A 19,889-nucleotide genomic window follows, 5' to 3' on the forward strand; every position below is an offset into this window, starting at 1 on the left:
TAGCGATGGTAGCACAGTGTGAACACCCTGAACACCCTTGACCTGAATATTTTTGAATGGTTAAAATGATAAGCTTTATATCGTGTATACTTTACCACAATTTTTAAGTACTTTATCAGTTTACTAAAAGGTCTTTCTTCCCAATAGACTGTGAACCCTGCGGAGGGGGACCGGCAGGGACTCTGTTGACTGACGCACCACAAAGTAAGAAGCTGCTCAAATATACTCATTATGTATATTAACAATGGATATTTAATTGGTTAAACATGAATCTGAGACTTTCCCCTATGGGTCTCTCTTTCCCACTGAGAAAAGGAAAAATACGCATCCTTTCCATGAACAGCCCTAGTACTTCCAGACCTAGATCAGTCACTGGGGATCAGCTTAGAAACAAACTCAAGTTTTACAAGGCATAGCAAGGAAGTGTTAGCAAAGCAAATTGTCAGGGCACTGTAGCACTGAACAGGACTTTCTTCAAGTACCAAAAATGGGCATGTTCTGTCTGCCTCCCTCCCTAATTTACGACACTGTTGAAAAGCAGATATGGGAGAAAAGACTTGGGCTTAAGAATCAGTATGCCTTGGCTGGATTCTAACTTTATTGCTTTTTAGCAATAGGATCAATTATGGAAACTGACTTCTAGCTTTCTCAAACAAAAGACTAGGGCTACTGATATTGCTTAGTGAATGACTTATGAAAAACCTCATGACTTACTATTAGGATAGTAACTTAAAAACCTAGATACATGCTATGGATGCAGCAGGATGTACACCTCATTGTGATAAACATGAGTGAGCACATACAGCTGTGACAATGATGGAAAATGTCTATAAAGGGAAAACACCTCCATCACCAGCATCATAGAAGAGTGGCGATATATAGGTTTGAGAAATGGCTGAGTTTGGCTCTCTTCCTCACTCCTTTCTGTATTATTATTACTATTATTATTATTATTATTATATTTTACAATGACCAAGAGAAGACAGCAGGTGTTGGATGGCCTGGCTTAGCCAGTCCCAGGTGACAGAATCTCTTTCAAAGTGATCTGTTAATACCCAACCTCTCTAGGTTGCAGGTTCGTCATCTGGAAAAATCAGTGGATGGCAGCTACCTTGGGATTTAGTGGAATGACGTGCATGAATGCTGAGCACAATGCCTGGAGCAGAGCTATAGTGAGAAATAAAGACAGAGAGGTAAGCTTTGGACTGCTGAGGGGAGGTATGGATAGGGAAAGAGGGCTCCCTGTCAGCAGCTGTGCCCAGCAGAAGCTCTGCTGAAAGTCCATACTTTCAAAGAAATACAAAGAGATGATAAGCCTGGACAGTATGTCCCCTCCCCCCAAAAAAGTCCCACTTTGGCAATGACTATCAATTTCTGATAACGTCTAAATGCAGGTCATAGCAGAGTCCAGTTGTTCATGGCCTGCTCCATGAGCACGGGGTTTTCTTTGCTGTTCAGAGCTCTAACACCTGCTTTGCAGAACTGCTGTTGAGGGGGTAAATGAAAACACATGTAAAGCTGAGAGTGTAGTGAGCAAGAGTTGTAATTCTTTCCTCTGTTCCCGTGGCTGGGTGAAAACATTCAGGCTTCCCTGGCTCAATGCCCCCATGGGGGTGGGTTTAGAGGGGAAAAGGAAATCCATTGCTGTTCTAAAACCCCCCTGTGAGTCCCTCCACCTAGTTGCCCAAGACCGTATCATCATTCAGGCAGCTCTGCAAAGCAGAGAAGTTATTGAAGGTTCTTAATAATGGAGAATATAGCTTGGGATTGAATCAGCTCATTTTGTCTTGGCTAAGAACACAGGCCATTTAGCTAGCACTCAATAAAACAGGTCCTAGAGACTCCATTAAAATCCCAGGGAACCTCACACCATGATAAAGCTCAACTCTTTTGTCATTTTCCATTTTCCAAAAAGGCTTCTATAGCGAGATTTTTCAAAATAAAATTGCTGAAGGCAAACTTGGCAAGGAGACTTAGGGTGAATCTCCATTAATTACTGAATTGGAGCAGATCGTTCACAGGAATTAGAAGCTAAAATAGAACTTGAGAAATCCAGACCAAGGAGAAAACAGCAAAATTCTGACTAATGCTCTGGCGCACAGAGTTTCTGTGTGAAATTTGTGATGTTGCTCTCTGGTAAACTTGTGAGCTGAAGGATGTCTTGCCCTGTGCGAAAGCCAAAGCCTGGCCAGCCGGGAGAACCCAGCAGCACAAATGTAGATGCTTATCACCAGTCAACACCAGCTTCTCACATTCCTCCCCTGGAACACTGCAATGAAAAGAGATTTCCAGTGGCTCCAAGCCCTGCCAGTCTGGTGCCACATTTTTTCCAACAGTCTTTGTGTCCTGTGAACTGAAGAGTTATTTTAATAGAATGACAAAAGACATGGATGTTCATTCATTTTACAGCCAGTTAGGGCTGAAGCATGGATGATGCAGAAAAGCAAGTCATTTTAGTGCAAACTTATGGTCCAGTCAAGATGCAAAATTTGTAACAGACCAGTAACCTCAGCTGAGCAGGATTCCTTCCAAATCTCTGATCTTCCAAGCAGGATTTTCCTCAATACTTGCAGTAAGTAAAGAGACTGTGGATTAGAGGTGAGTGCAGACCACATCCAGAAAAAGGGGATTTGGGCTTCACCCTTAGTTATTCACTCTGCAAACCTCAGGAATCCCTCAGTCTCTCTGTTCTCAGTTACTCTTATCTACAATATAAGCTATTTGGCCTCAGGTATCTCAGAAAACATTCCAGCTCTTGAAGAGAATATCCTCCTATCTTTCTTGTCCTCTTTGGAATGCTAGTTATTGTGGGGTAGAGTGTATGAATAGCAGACGTAAGTTACAACTCATGTGGTAAAGGCTCCCTCCTGGAAGTGGTTGATTGTGTCTACTCTGTTCACACTCACCTGCCTGGGTGAGTGACCCTGCTCTTCCTCTAGAGCATCCAGGGACAGAGGCACCAGAGACTGAATGAGAAAACCATGCTGCAGGGAGCAACACGGCTTCTGCTTGATGGAAAGAGGGAATTGAAGAGCTGCAAACAAGAACGGATGTAGTACGGAGTTCAAGTCATCCTTCAACAAGGTGGGATGGACAGCTCAGGCTGGACCTTTGAAGCCTTCTCCAGCCCGAAGATGCACATTTAACTTTACAAAGAGCTGGGAAAATCCATAGGCATCTGACAATTAGGTTGTTTCTGGTCTTTTCTGGACATTATTTTGGCGAAAGCCATATTGCACGTAGTCTCTCTCATTCCTCCTACGTCTCCCTTCGTAAGCTGTGCTTCAAAAGCACACGTTCCAACTCCTCTGATAAGGCATTAACTCTCTTCACAGAATTCCAAATTTGAAGGCAGAGCCCTGTCCCCAGAAAGTCTTCTATTTCTTGACCCATCCTTCATTAATATAGAAAATGAAGTAAAACAGAATTGAAAGTGTTCTCTCACATCTCCCTACGCCAGGAGACAAGCAGTAACCATAGTAACAGGATACCTGGGAAAATTGGGGGGTGAGGGATACCAGGAAAGAGAATCCCCTATCAGAGCCAGAATGTTCACCTGGAAGCCCCACTCTGTGCCTTGTTTCTTGTCTGAATTTTGCTGGTGGATGGATAATTTCATCTTTCTCCCAGAATCAGGGAGAAAGTAGAAATATGAACTGCTTTGCAAAGAAAGAGTATGTTGAATAAAAAAAGATAAGGAAGAAATGGAGAAAGAAAAGGTGCTTCTTCACACACACACACACACAATGATATTGAAAGAATAACCTCAGCTTTGGAAATATCATTGAAGTTTGTTAAAAAAAAAAAAAAACAGCATTTACTTCAAGCACTTTCAAAGAGATCAGAAGCAAAAATCAGTCCACTGGGATCATTTCAAAAGGGGTTGATGATAATGTCAGTTCCCAGGAAGTCATTCAGGTAGGATCTCCTGTTGTCACTGTGGCCACATTAACTCTGAGGTCACTCTGCGCTCCTGGGCCAGGAGGTGAGCTTTCCTGGAGAAAGTTCAAAGAACTCACCCTGCCCAAGTACTACGAGCTTGCACTGGGACACCTTTATCTCCATTCTAGGCAGGGCCTCGCTTGCCTATGTTCTCCTTAGACAGATAGAGAACAAAATTATGATTGACACAGAGCACACACACGCAGATAAATGTTTGCAACAAGGCTGAAATAAAGCTACTTCCACATACATGTCAGTTTCAACAGAATTTAGAGGTTTCTGATATGTCATAAATGTCTATATGTTTCATCAAATTGGAACTCTAAAGTCATGTATCTGTATGAAAAGAAATGAACTGTATGTTCAATTACATCTGAAACTATTAAAGAAATCACAAAAATAAGCCATTCAAGTTAAGGGCTACAGGCCAGCTTAATGTGGCAGATTAAGCCACCACCTGCGGCATCCTGAATTAGCGTGGGTTCTAATCCCGACTGTTCCACCCCAATCCAAGCTAATGTGAATGAGAAAGCAGTGGAAGATGACCCAAGTGAGAGATCTAAATGGAGTTTCAGAGTTCTGGCTTTGGGCTGGTCCAGGCCTGGTTGTTGTGGCCATTTGGAGAGTGAATCAGCAGATGGAATCTGTTTCTCTCCCTCTCTCTCTCAGTAACTCTGCCTCTCATATAAGCAAAGTAAATCTTAAAAACAAGCAAACAAAAAGAAAAAAAACTAAGAAAGGGTTAAACCAGGGCTCATGGTGAGAATTTGGAGGGTAAATCAGGGATGGGAGTGTATGCTCTGTGACCTTCTGGCTCTCATAAATAAACAAATAGACCCGATGGCTCTCCTCAGACAAGACTGTGTCAACTCAGTATCACCATTATTAGATGGTTAGGACCAAAGTTTTCCATTGCCGTCTGTTTCAATTTATCAGCAGCATTACCAACTAGGTTTTATAAAACCCACAAAATGCAATAAAACACAATCTACTTGAGTCTTTTCATTAAGAAGGAGAGATAGTTCAGACTGAGGAGATGAGTTTGCTTCCTAGGACCCCTCATCAAGAAGACGTCAAAGCCAGACCAGGGGCTGAGTTTGGGAAAATGGTTCTGCAGGACGTAGGAAAGCCACAAGCAGTAGATGCAGATTTCCCTGGCCAAGGACTAGGATTTCTCTCTCTCTCTCTCTCTGGGCCCCTAGCCAAGGCTCAGTTTAAGAAAGCAAAGAACAGGGTATTTATGAGCAATCCCTAACATAGAAGCAAATATGTTGTTTATTTATTTCCCAAATGATTAGGAAGGTCTGCAAATCCAAAGGGTGTCTTGGCCACAAGCATTGAGCTTGGATTTGGCCCAGCTCCGCCCTGCAGGGACAGAGGAGACAGCAACTCCACATGACTCCGCAGAAAGTTCCGTGGCCGCTGGAAGCTGGGTGGAAATAAGTGGAATCTGCTCCTCAGCAAATCCAGGTCTCTTTTGTCAATATTTTCTGTGCTTTGGTTAATTACATGAGGTATTAACCTTATCTCAAGGTGTGGGAGGTATGTAAGTTTGTTGACTCTTGCTGCGAATCCATAGACAAGCTAAGATATTGCAAAATCATTTTTGGAAAGTCAGAGAGAGTGAAAAATAATGAAAGTTGTTGCTGAAGAACTGAATTATTAAATAAATGTTGACCCTTGAAAAAATAATGAAAGTAACTCAAGATCATAAAAAAGGCAAAAGAGATTTTTCTATGAAACCAGCAAGGAATAGGTAGGCTATTTGGTGATCAAAATGCATGTTTGGAACAGCTGAAGCACGCTATTCTTTTTTGTTTTTTTTTTAATTCCGTTTCTTTTTTTAAAAGATTTATTAATTTATTTGGAAGTCAGAGTTAAACAGAGAGAGAAGGAGAGGCAGAGAGAGGGGTCTTCCATCCACTGGTTCACTCCCCAAATGGCCACAACGTCCGGAGCTGCACTGATCCAAAACCAGGAGCCAGGAGCTTCTTCTGGGTCTCCCACACGGGTGCAGGGGCCCAAGGACTTGGGCCTTCTACTGCTTTCCCAGGCCATAGAAGAGAGCTGGATCAGAAGTGGAGTAGCCAGCACTTAAACCGGCGCCCATATGGGATGCCGGCATTGCAGGCAGTAGCTTTTACCTGCTACGCCACAGCTCCGGTCTCATCATGCATGCTTTTCTTTTAGCCTTTTAAAAATCATTTTTCTGAATGTGCACAGCTGAAAGTTGACTTTTCCTTCTCCATTCCAAATCATATTCTTTAATAAGCAAAGAGGATTGTGAATTTCATTATCTATATGTAGAATGTTGAAAATCAAATATTTGTTTGTTGACTTCAGAAAGGCAGAAGTACTCAAATTATTCTATTAGACTTGATGAAAAGTGGCATAATTGAGTTCAGAGACCTTGATTCTATTTCTAGTTACCTAACCTTAAGCACTTCTCTGTTATTTCTGTTTTCATATTCTGTTTGTAAATAAACAGATAAAGAAATAAAAGCTTCCTGCAGCATAAAAATGATAGATCTGGGTGTGTAGATTGATTAATAAATAGGAAGAAAATACAGGATGGCCATATGGGTGGACAGACAGATGTGCTGATAGACAGATGGACAGACACATTGGTGAATTGGTGAGTGAGTGGGAGAATGCATAGATAGATAGATAGATAGATAGATAGTAGATAGAGACACATTATTAGGTAGATAGACAAACAGAAAACATTGTAAATGAACTGTTAGATCAGTGCTGCTCTATGGTATGATATTCTATTTCCATAGGGAAGGACATGAACAATTCTTCAAAAAAGAAGTCACTAGCTTCTTTTGGCGCTCAGAGAATATACCCCAAAATATGGTGGTTTTGTTTGTTTATTTTGGCACACTGTGCAATTCAATGTAAAGGGAAAGGCTTTCTCAGGGATCCTTCTTACTTGCATTAAGGCTCGGACTACAAAATGAAACATCATTACCTCCTATCCCCACTCAAATATTTCATAATCAATCTCAGAAAAAAAAAGAGAGAATGAGGGATGTGTCCACACTTGGACAGACTTCCATGTCTGCCTGTCTTTTGGGGTCAAATTCCAAAAACATTGGAACTTTCAAGCCCGGCAATTATTCGCAAGCTCCCTCGATTATGTGCATTGCCCAGGCTCCCAGGGATCTACATGTTGCTGCATAACATTTAGCAGGTGGATAATCACACTCCGGTGACTTTTCCCCTCTGCTGTGTGTTTTTCCCTTTTTCACACTAACAAATTTGTATACTTGCTCTCCTAGATTATCTTCATCAGTTTATTCCAGCAAATTCTCAGAGAGAGAAGGGGAAATTTTCTTTGACCCTACGTTTCCATATCAGGTAATTCAAAAGCTAAAGCTATTATAGTTAAGTATAAGTGGGTAAAAAAAGTAAAATAGACCTGTAACTCTCTTTAAAATAACTTTTAGAAAAAATAGAAAACACTACAGGTTATGTTAACCATGCTGCCACTAATTGTAAAAATTTTTCGTCTGAAAACTCCACTATGTATGTGGAAGCATAGCTACTTCGTCTTCACTATTTTAGATATAACAATCTTTTTTTTAAGATCCATCTACTTGTTTATTTATTTGAAAGGCAGAGTTACAGAGAAAGAGGGAGAAACAGTGAGAGGGAGAGATCTTCTGTCCACTAGTTCACTCCATTGATGACTGCAATGGTCAGGGCTGCACCAGACCAAAGCCAGGAACCTCGAACTCCAACCTGGTCCCCCACTTGGGTCACGGGGGTCTAAATACTTGGGTAATCTTCCCCTGCTTTTCCAGGCACATTAGCAGGGAACTGGATTGAAAATGGAGCAGCTAGGACTCAAACGGGCACTTACACGGGATGCTGGCATCATAGGCACATAACCCACTGTGCCATAACTCTGGCCCCGAGATAGAGGCTATCTTTAACAAAAGGCTTGCAAGTATTCTTGAAAGAATGGGAACAATTTCTTCAGTCCTGTGTACTTTCTGCTTAAATCTCTCCTAATCTGTCAATTTGAAATAGCCAAATGGGGAAATGACTGTGTTCAACGTGAGGATAGGTGGGTGTTTTTCAGTGGCACTGTACTGAAAAACTATTTTTGAAAGAAGATTTGAAGACAGGATTCTAACAATAATTTTGCATATTTGAAAGATCTAAGTCTTTTTAGCACAAATAGAATTGTATACCTAAGAAAGGGAAACAAAATTGTACATTTTCACTTAATTTCCGGTCTTTGCCAACAACTATATTGTGAAAGTGAATGCCACCAAACTAGGGTAGTGAACACCTTTAACTGTGTAGACTAAGATTTCAAATAAATAAAATAAACCAGAAGGGAAAAAAAGATGGCTGGTGGTAGTCTTTTTAATGTTTTTTCACATGTAAACATGGGTTGTAATTTTTATTTTCTGCATGTTTCTTTGTTTGATTCTACAACACACAAGTATAGAAAAATGTGAAAATATGGATACAAATAAGTGTTCACTGTTTAGAAGAAATAGAATATATAAATGCTAGTAATCCATTAAGATCAGTTTAGCTTGAACACACTCGGCAAACCTACAGTTTAGGGATTTCTAAGTGATACATTTGTGAGTTTTTGTAAGTGTCTATAAAAAATAAAGTTTCAGACCCTCTGACAACTTAAAGTTGAACAAAACAGGGATTTAACTCTTACTACCAAAGATGTCACCAAATTCCCAAATGAGAGATAAGAAAAACAAAAGTTGACAAATTAGTCACTGATGCAGGTAACTTTTGTAAAGCCAGCACACACTCACCAAAGGGGCATTTGGAAATTTGCATTGTTTATGCAATGATCAATTTCATGTTATGCTACAGATGTTGCTTCCTAACTGATGCCTTCAGTCTTTGGGAATTAGGATTGGAACTGCAGGTGCTAATGAGCAATGGACAAGGGACTACATTATGTAAAACCCTGCGAAAGAGGCAGGTAATCCTCCGCCTGAGGCGCCAGCATCCCGGGTTCTGGTCCCAGCTGCTCCTCTTTCAGTCCAGCTCTCTGCTGTGGCCTGAGAGGACAGTGGAGGATGGCCCAAGTGCTTGGGCCCCTGCACCGGCATGGGAGACCAGGAAGAAGCACCTGGCTCCTGGCTTCGGATCGACGCAGCGCCAGCCGTAGCAGCCATTTGAGGGGTGAACCAATGGAAAGAAGACCTTTCTCTCTCTCTCTCTCTCTCTCTCTCTCACTGTCTAACTCTGTCTGTCAAAAAAAAAAAAGATTATAATGCAAATAAAGTATACCTAAATAAAAAAAAAAAAACCTGCAAAAGAAAGAGAGAGAAGGAAAAAAAAAAGCTGGCATTTCCAAACATTAGAAACAATTTCGATCTATTCCCAGTTGATTTTATATCCGGCAGAAACAAATTGAAGTTCATCATGCCTCTCAGACAGACATCCTGTTGCAGATTTCACAGAATTAAGAAACGACTGATGGCCTCCAAATCTTCCAAACAAGAGTTGTGCAGCCACTCCTTTGGAAGACTCCACATCGCTCATGTTTTGCTCCTTGCAAGACAAAAAGCACGAAAGCCTGTGGGAGACCATAGCCAAGGCCCAGGGTTGAATATGGCGAGAAGACTCATTCTGAGCAAAAAGAGACAGAAGACCCAGGGACGATGCCTTGTTTAGAGGTGAGAGAAGTCATGCATGAGCATGATGTGGTGGTAAGTTTTAGAAGATTTGCACAGAGGTGCATTGAATTTCAATGGGGAAATGAGAGTAGATTATGCTTTTTATGAATTCCTTTGCAAGCTCTCTCTACTTACATGCACAATCACAAGCCCTAGAACCGGAAGACTGAAGTTACAATAGACTATTGAATGGCTACGGTCTGATTTCTGGTTTCTTGACCACGCTGCAGTACCATGGCTGCCCGGGAACAGTAGGTATAGCTATTGGTGTAGCATAGCATAAGAGCTAGGACTTAACAACCAACAGCCCCAGAACAAGTCCAGGCCTCGTCACTGTCCTCTTGGCAAAATCATGGCACCTCTGAGTAACAATTTCCTCATCTGTAAAATGGAATCTTTTCCTGCTCTTCCCTTGGGATTTTTTAAGACCAAATGAGCAAAAAATACTTCCAAAATATTACAGCTCCATCTAAAGCACAGGATTTAATAAAAGCTTTGTAATTATTATTTCCTGGACACGGACATCTTCACAAATTCTAGCTGCTATTGTTTTCCTTGCATCTGTTTCCTCAGCACTTGATATTGGAACCTGCAGCTCTTATCCAGTGTTGAGTAGAAAACAGCTGAGTCTGGAAGGCCATGCACAGCTTGTACCTGAGTGGGCACATCAGGCTCAAGCTGAAAGTTGCGACACAAACTTATTTGCAAAGATAATAGCACCGACGATAATGAAAAGACTATATCAAAGAATACAATATGACCTTCTACCTCAATATAAGATCAAATATTCTTTTTTAAATATGGCTGCATACCACACACTACTATATATATTATATATATGGCATTAATTTGCTTACTATATACAAAATTTCCTAGCCTCAAATATATTAAACCATGAACTCTTGCAATTAGACATTTACAGTACAGAATTTCCTTAGATTCCTAATGACAAGACAGCTATTTTCATAATTTCAGAAGCTCAGCCAATCATTCAGTTGCTATTAATCACCCTATAAGTCTTTTTTTTTTTTTTGGACAGGCAGAGTTAGACAGTGAGAGAGAGAGACAGAGACAGAGAGAAAAGTCTTCCTTTTCCGTTGGTTCACTCCCCAAATGGCTGCCGACACGCTGCACCGATCCAAAGCCAGGAACCTGGTGCTTCCTCCTGGTCTCCCATTTGGGTGCAGGGCCCAAACACTTGGGCCATCCTCCACTGCACTCACTCCCTGGCCACAGCAGAGAGCTGGACTGGAAGAGGAGCAACCAGGACAGAATCCGGCGCCCCAGCTGGGACTAGGATCCAGGGTGCTGGTGCCGCAGGCGGAAGATTAGCCAAGTGAGCCACAGTGCTGGCCCACCAAGTCCTAATAATTATACCTGTTGCACTTTGGCTCCTTTAAGGAATACCCAACTAAAATGAGCAATGAAGAGCAAGAATTCAGTGGTACTTTCTAATTAAATTTCTATAAGAAACATTTAGATAATAATTAAACATTATTGTGTAGCTTTCATTAATTAAATCTAGCCAGCAAATGCAAAGCATTTTATAAGCTTCCCAAGCAAGTGCCACCTTAACTCTCAAAAAATGCCTGTTTCTGTAATTGGTATTGCTTGGGCTTTGATTGCAAATTATTTGATTCTTGACTGTCAGAAGACACTGTTTTTCTGTGAATAAAAGTCATATAGGACATGTCTGTTAAGCTGGATCTCATCTTACAGATAGTTGCAGGCTAAATGTATTCCACTTTAAATGAATTAAGCCAAGTTTACTATTTCAGGAAACTTGTTGAATTATTCACTCAAATAAGTGCCAGTCAACTGTCATCATCATCTGCATATTACACACAGAAACAGTAGTGTCCTTGACAAACTTCATGATTGCAGCTGCAAGCCTTAATTATCTTCCCCTTTTTTAATAAAACATTGTGCCCTGGGGCTACTTCTCTACAGAGATGACAAAGAAAAAAAGTGGAATTAAAGAATTGTGTAAGAAAACATTTATTCCTCCTACTGGATCTTAATTTTTGAACTAAACATTGAAGCTGTGGGAAGTGAAAACTGTGTTTCATCCAAGCAACTGTTGAAGTACAATAATCCCAAACTAAACCTTGAGTCGGTACATCTCTAAGATGGAACACCACACCTACCCTTGTCATTTTTTCCAGGACTCTCCTTGGTTTCTGTGCAAACAACCAAACGCCCATGCCTATTACAGAACAGAAACCACAGCAAAGATGAGCTGAGTCGCAGACACCATTAACTATTCCCGAGATTGCGCTTACTCACTGGGGGGAAAAATCAGGGAAAACAAATCTTTGCAAACTGCCCTAATCACAGGCTTGTGTCAAGCAAATATATTGTGAAATGAGCTCTTTCTTAAAATAAGAATAGATTTACAGCACATCATTGGAATAAATAGACTGAAAAAATACAATTTAACCTAGTAAAGGGAAAACAGAGTATGAAGCAAGAAGGTCACTCATTCACCAATACAGCAGTCAGAAGCATGAGACGTAACGGAGGAAATTGAATCCAATATTCGCTCTCCAGCTCCTGACTTGCTTTCCTTCTTTCTGCTATATTGTCCACTTCATCTTATTTAGACTAGCAACTGCAAAAGCCCGCATGCTTCCCAGCTAGAAAAAAAAAATGCTCACTGGGTGGCTACAAATGTCATCTTTGCTTTTATTATTAAAAACACTGCTCATAGGCCGGCACCGCGGCTCACTAGGCTAATCCTCCGCCTTGCAGCGCCGGCACACCGGGTTCTAGTCCCAGTCGGGGCGCCGGATTCTGTCCCGGTTGCCCCTCTTCCAGGCCAGCTCTCTGCTGTGGCCAGGGAGTGCAGTGGAGGATGGCCCAAGTGCTTGGGCCCTGCACCCCATGGGAGACCAGGAAAAGCACCTGGCTCCTGGCTCCTGCCATCGGATCAGCGCGGTGCGCCCGCCGCGGCGGCCATTGGAGGGTGAACCAACGGCAAAGGAAGACCTTTCTCTCTGTCTCTCTCTCTCACTGTCCACTCTGCCTGTCAAAAAAATAAAAAAAATAAAATTAAAAAAATTAAAAAAAAAAAAAAAAAACACTGCTCATGGGGCCGGCACCGCAGCTCACTAGGCTAATCCTCCGCCTTGCAGCGCCAGCACACCAGGTTCTAGTCCCGGTCGGGGCGCCCGATTCTGTCCCGGTTGCCCCTCTTCTAGTCCAGCTCTCTGCTATGTCCCAGGAGTGCAGTGGAGGATGGGCCAAGTCCTTGGGCCCTGCACCCCATGGGAGACCAGGATAAGTACCTGGCTCCTGCCTTTGGATCAGCGCGGTGCGCCAGCCGCAGCGCGCCAGCCGCGGCGGCCATTGGAGGGTGAACCAATGGCAAAGGAAGACCTTTCTCTCTGTCTCTCTCTCACTGTCCACTCTGCCTGTCCAAAAAAAAAAAAAAAAAAAAAGGCAAAACCCAAAGTGGCTGTACTGTGGTACTGGGGTTTTTAAGCACAATTTGGAAGATGAAAAAAACTTGACATTCAGTTACAAGGCGGGGGTGGATCCTGTCTGGCTTGCTCATGATAAAGCAAAAAAAAAAAAAAAAGCCATCAGAAGAGTGGGATACCTAATTTGCTCTACACTAAACTGGGAGCTCAGAGGATTTGCCACTCCCTTGCTATTCTCGTGGTAAGACTAGAAGTTTCCAAGGAGTGGGCAGGCAGCCGCTTTTGACCTTGCTAAAGACAGCCTCCAGGGAAAGCAAGCATTGTGCACTCCAAACCTACACTGAGACCACCCTGACTTCCCACTAACCCATCTGACTTCCCACATTCCCTTCCCCAGAAGAAGAGACCCTAACTTCTGTTAGGGGTGTGGGACAGTGACCACTCTGACTTACTCTGACTTCTTCAAGCTGAGTAGGGGCTGAGGAGCAGTCAAGACAGGATTCCAGCAGCAGGTGGGTGATGCAGGACCAACTTGCAGAAACCACTTCCATCCATTTAGAATTTCACTGTTTCAAGTCTGGAGAAAAAGCACATCTAACAGGCAAGTTAAATCCACAGGGTCTAAAACAAAGGACAGGGCCGGCGCCGTGGCTCACTAGGCTAATCCTCCGCCTTGTGGCGCCGGCACACTGGGTTCTAGTCCCGGTCGGGGTGCCAGATTCTGTCCCGGTTGCCCCTCTTCCAGTCCAGCTCTCTGCTGTGGCCCGGGAGTGCAGTGGAGGATGGCCCAAGTGCTTGGGCCCTGCACCCCATGGGAGACCAGGATAAGTACCTGGCTCCTGCCATCGGATCAGTGTGGTGCGCCGGCCGCAGAGCGCCGGCTGCGGCAGCCATTGGAGGGTGAACCAACGGCAATGGAAGACCTTTCTCTCTCTCTCTGTCTCTCTCTCACTGTCCACTCTGCCTGGCAAAAAAAAAAAAAAAAAGGATAGAGTTATTATTAGAGGACCTCAGGAAGGAGTTATCTAAACCATGAGAGGCAAATAGAACTGACAGGAGGAACCTAAGGACAATCAAGTGGGCTAAGGCCTGGCCAGGTATATTTAAGGACCAGATCTATCTCTTCACAGGGGGTACTGGAAGAGACATCATAAGGGAGAGGTGAACCTCCTTAGGGGAGGCACCCTGTTGACTTCCAGTACCCAGTTGGCCTGGGAGGAGAGCTGGCCTCAACAGAAGGCAAGTGGCACCTCTAGAAGGAAATTTACATTTCTGCCTGCTATGTTACTGACCTTGGCCGTCCCCTCAACAGTGGTGGTGGCTTTGGAAGCTAGGCTGAGTAAAGGGCTTTTGTTCAGCTTACATCAACCTGTTTGGTATTTTAAAACGTAACTCAAGGGGCAAGCCTTTGGCCTAGCAGTTAAGATGCTGACTGAGATATCTACATCCCACATTGAAGTACCTGGATTGAAATCTCAACTCTACTCCCAAGTTCAGCTTCTATGGATGCGCACTAGGAGATATCAGGCGGTGGCTCAAGTAGCTGGAATCCTTCCGCTCATATGGGAAACCTGGATTGAGATCCCAACTCCTGGTGTTGGCCTGGCCCAGTCCTGGCTATTGTGGGGGTTTGGACAGTGAACCTGTGGATGGAGTTTTCTCTCTGCCTGTCTCACCAAACACATAGATAGCAATTTTTAAAATAAATGAAAAGATAACTAAGTACAAATCCTAATTTTATTTTGACATTAACATTTTTAACAAATCTGTGATTCAACCCCTTCATAATTTTAGGAAAACAGAATCCCATGTGATACTGACTATATTATATTCCATCAGTAGCCATCAAACTCTCATTTTAATTTTATGCATTGAGCTAATACACACACACACACACACACACACACACGTAAGTTCATGAGATGATGCTTTAGCACAGACATTGTACTGAAATATTTTGTAATCTATTTCCTCCCTCCTTCCTTCCTTACCTTCTTGCTTTATTTCTTCTCAGGGCATATAGATGCTCTTTAAATTGGTTTCATAAGCCTAATGTGTCATGACCTACAATTTGAAAAACATGGCTCAAGATGACAGCATTGACCTTCAGGAAGCCACATGTGCAATTACCTGCTGCTGCCGCTACTGTTTCCTAGCCATGAGGCTTTGGGTCCTCTCTGACATGAGGTCTGGGCTAATCTCAATGGAACAGAAATGCTCAATTCATGTGAGAGGGCAGGGACGGAGTTGATGGAGGCTGCTCATCGCTCGCCAAACACATGGAAAGATTCAAGACGGGTAAGAACAATTTCAAACCAAGCAAAGCTGGGAAATGGACCTTTGGCATTCAGGCAAGGCATGTCCTGGACAGCGTGTCTGCACTGCTTCCCCAGACCCCACCTCTGCCCTACCTGACTTCAGTGGTCCTGTGTGCTCACTGCTACCATCGCCTACAAATCTCTGCCTCATTTCCAAGAAGCTCAGAAGCTAAACTCTATTTGGCTTTAGAAAAACCACATCAGAGGCTGAAGATGCATTATTTCTGCATGAAGATTCTCTCAAGCCTTCCCAGGCAGTGAAGACTTTAGCCAGTGCTTTTCCATCTGTGACAAGAAGTCTCTAAGAAGTCACTAAAAAGATCCAGGCAACTGTGGAGCTTACCTTTTAGGTCCTGGAATCCCTTTGAGTGAGGAGAAGAATGGACCAACTCACACGTTCCTCTTGCTGATCCACAGATGCACGCATGTAAACACAAAAGACCAGACAGAAACACAGACTCAAAGAGCGTGCTTCTAATCCATTTGTTTCTGTGCTCTAAGTTTTGATTCACATGGTCAGAGGACAACAATTTGGTACATACTTCATTTTGGAAAATGACCAATGATACTTTTTAAATTTCCCATTTAGTTGAGTATTGAGACCTGAAAAATCATGTGTTTAGTGTTCACAAAAGCCCTAATTTAAAAAGCTTCAATTCAGTGTTAAATTTGTATAGTAGTGATCTGACTGGGGAGAGGGCTGGTGTTGTGGCACAACAGGTTAAGCTGCCACCATGATGCCAGCCTCCCATATTGGTGCATGAGTTCAAGTCCTGGCTTCCCCACTTCCAATCCAGCTTCCTGTTAAAAAACCGAGGAAGATAGCAGTAAAAGGCCCAAGTACTTGGGCCCTGCTACCTGCATGGGAGACCTGGATGGAGTCCCTGCCTCCTTTTTTCAACCTAGGACAATTTTGCCTGTTGTTGCCATTTGGGAGGAGTGAACAAGCAGATAGAAGGTCTCTGTCTTTGTCTCTCTCTTTCTGTCCCTCTGCCTTTCAAATAAACAATAAAAATAAATCTTAAAACCAAATAGTGATCTTGGAAGTAAGCTATGATCTCTTCAAAATGTGTAAAAGAGACTTTCTGTTTTCTGCAGACTTTAAGAGGAACGGTTCTTCCTGAAATTTCCCAGCTTTGTCACTTGGCTACATCCATCTCCTCACAAAGAATCAAAGGCAGAGGATGGACAAAGTCAGAAACATCTTCCGGTGCTGGGCAGTCATCATTGTTGGGACACAAAAAAATGAGACCGTCAGCCCCTGTTTCTCCTGCAGGTTGCAATAACTGGATTTTTAAATCTTACTGGACAGCTAGATGAACACTAAAACTGTCTGGTATAGCTGAATGGTCACACCACACTTGAGTGAGAGAAACACCGAGGATTATCCCCGTAACTGCTCACAAAGCTCTTTGTGTTGTTTCCAGTCTGTTTGTGAATTGGGGTGCGCCTCATAAGGCAGGGGTGCCTACTATAATTTTGAAATTAGTGCATTTGTTAAAAATAATGATGTTACTGTCTATCTCATGCTCTGATTGTACTGTAGTACAAAATGACTTCAGAAAGTTCATGGAAAATGGACTGCTCAGCTTTTATGATAAGTTTACTTTGGTGCAAGACATTTTGAATGCATGAGAAACCAGTGTGTACTCTCCATGCATCAATTTCAAATTTTTTGTGTCAGAATGAACTTACCTATTCATTAAATTTTCCATATAATTTTTGAAGTACCCTCATGCTTTATAGTATTGTACTAGCTCTCTTAATTTCTCTTTTATCCAGACTTTAACATATGAACTCATTTCCCCTGAGTGCAAAACTTCGTGCAGAGAAGAAAAAAATGCTTTGTTCCTCTCTTGTCTCCCCTCAGTGTAGGAGAGGTATTCAAAAAGCTCATGGAAAATGCTTATTATGAAAACATTTCGCGTGGATTTCAAATTTTTGTACCAAAATAAACTTATTTATTTATTTATTTATTCATTTGAAAGACAGAGAGTTCCCATCCACTGGTTCATTCCCACACCTAAGCCAAACACTGGTAATTCAATTCAGGTCTCAAATGTGGATGGCAGGAACTGAATTACTTGACCCATCTATCACCTGCTGCCTCCCCGGTCTACAGCGACAGGAAGTTGGAGTGAGGAACAGGAACAAGGAGTTGAACCTGGGAACTCTGATACAGAGTACAGGCATCTTAACGTCTACCTAAATGCCTATCCAAAATTTATCTTTTAATAGTTCCATATTTCCACCAACGTTCTTAAGTCCCCTCAGATAGCACTGTGCGTTCCACATAACTGGGTCCCTTTGTTTAAGAAGGGAAGAGACTGCATATTTCCAACTCTTTCATGAAATCCTTCCATCTCCTCATCTGGTATCAAAGAAATTCCTTTAACATAAAATGAGTGTTCAGGGAAATTGTTGATGTTGGTCATTACTTTCTGGGGAGTAAAGACTGTAATTAATGAGTGTACATAAAACACAAAAACTCCAGCACACATCACAATCTCTGCAGGCTCCAGACTGTTGGATGTCGATCAGATGGGGCTGAAACACGGACAAATGTTAACGGGAAGAATAAATAATCAGCAGAGAGGATATAAGAGATCCAATCAGCCCAAGTGACTATGCCGTGCCCTTCATTTGTACCCATTATGCTAAGCAGCCGTCAGAGCCCAGTAACTGAGAAGCCAACAACTGACCTCTCCTTGTGCAACGAGCATTTCGTTATAACTCACTTTCAAGCAAGTCAGGACTCATTTACTCACTTCTTGGATGTCATATGCAGTCACAGCTGCATTCACATGGATAGGCACTTCCTGTGTGTGGCAACAAAATAGGCCCCAGTGAACTCATAAGGCCGTCTCAGTTGGCCTCGATGCACCCATGCCTCATGTGGCTTGTGATGTCGCACAGTTCCCCCTGAGGCTGTGTGATTCCCAAGCCAGGCCTCCCCCTCTCTTCACTAACCTTCTCCCAGGATCCATGCCGCATTCAAGCATCAAAGCCAAGTAGGCTGATTGCATTGGACTGTAAATGGAAGTAGGTCTTCCAAATAGTTATCCGTGTTAGGATGCTTATACGCCCTTATTTCTCCTTGGCTTTGATGACTGAAATCCCTGTACCTTTGGATGACAGTATCTGTACCAACACATCCTTAGCAATATCTTTTGATAATTAGAACTCATTTTCCCCACATGACTTGGGGCTCTATGATTCGGGACAGGTGTCTCCTTGGTTTTCGTGTCAGTCACTGATAGGAAATGCCCTCCTCTATTCTTCAACCCATAGAATCCCAGTCCTTCCCTGACCACTGTGAGAGGTAGGAGGAATATAATGGCATTACCCGACAGGCTACTGTTACTGTTTAAGTGACCTATGTCATAGACCATGACTTTTAAAGACACCATATTTTTGGTTCAAAGGAGTGAATCAGATAATTGGAATGAACAACCCCTGCCGCCAGGAAAGAGGACAACTTTGCAAATGGATTTTTCAGCACCCATCATGATCGACCATGTGGAAATTTGTCACATTTGAAGCATCTCAGGTTAACTATATGGGGCTTGATATTTGCAAGAAGTCCTCTTCTTAAAAGGAAAAGCTGCAAGAATTAGGTCAGCTACTGCAAAAGCTTCGCAGAACTACGTGGTTAAGAATAGTCTGGTTCTGGCATCACAGCACATACAACAAAAAGGTTTTAAAAAAATCTACTCTCTTTACTGACAGAACAATACTTCATCAAGACTGTTTTAGTAAAATATTTTATTTATCAGGAAAGTTGAGGAGCACATTACTGACTTGACAACAGATTAAGGCTGTTAAGAAAATTTGCTAAAATAAACAAAGATCTTGTGCCCCGCAGTAAGGCTGAAATTACCAGTAATCACTAAGCAAAAACAACTGAAGAACAGGATGAAGCTAATAATCGTCTTACTTACATAAAGTACCCTGCAGGTGATGACCTAATCAAAACAAAGAGAGGGTTCAGCTTTAATTTATGGGCATTAAAGGAAGTAATGGCAAGGATGTGTGAACACAAAACCTGGTTAAACAGAGAAAGAAGGTTAACCCAGGAGCTGTATCCACGTGCAGTATTTGAAAAGACCTCAGTTAAAGCCTTAAGGCGGCCCATCTGGTATCCCAAGAACACACGGTGGGGAAACAGTAGACCCACACCGTGAAGAGCTGCGTCATCTCTCACAATTCTTGCCTCCCTGCACATGGATCTCCTCATTCACCAAATTGGAGCTTAAAATCTTACAGCCAGAAATGAGCTTCCAGGGACCTCATGGCTTGAGCATCTTTTTCTATGAGAAAGGATTACCATATATTTACAACAACCAGAACTTAGCATTCTTCCAAAAAAAGAGAGAAAATTATATGAGCAGCAACACATACTAGCACACCTGGCAACACACACACCCATCTATGCTTAAGGGGATCTTCATGCCCTGTGCCTCCAACTATGGGATGTGTATAAGGTATGCAATCAAGGCACAGGGCACAAAGCCCTCATTAACCATAGATGGGGGATT

At 42.6% G+C, this 19,889-nt stretch overlaps 1 long non-coding RNA gene across 2 annotated transcripts; it reads left to right on the top strand.

The window, feature by feature from the left end:
* Nucleotides 1–5,192: 5,192 nt before the first annotated feature.
* Nucleotides 5,193–17,070, top strand: LOC149122755 (uncharacterized). Of its 2 annotated transcripts, none has more exons than XR_016219831.1 (3): nucleotides 5,193–5,412; nucleotides 7,227–7,305; nucleotides 15,048–17,070. It is a non-coding gene; the product is annotated as an uncharacterized LOC149122755 (long non-coding RNA). The 2 variants fall into 2 exon arrangements; XR_016219830.1 differs by having other exon boundaries at nucleotides 16,450–17,070.
* Nucleotides 17,071–19,889: the final 2,819 nt, after the last annotated feature.

The sequence above is a fragment of the Oryctolagus cuniculus genome, chromosome 13 (genome assembly GCF_051225735.1).
Source record: "Oryctolagus cuniculus isolate XC-2025 breed Fujian yellow rabbit chromosome 13, ASM5122573v1, whole genome shotgun sequence".
Classification (NCBI taxonomy): domain Eukaryota; kingdom Metazoa; phylum Chordata; class Mammalia; order Lagomorpha; family Leporidae; genus Oryctolagus; species Oryctolagus cuniculus.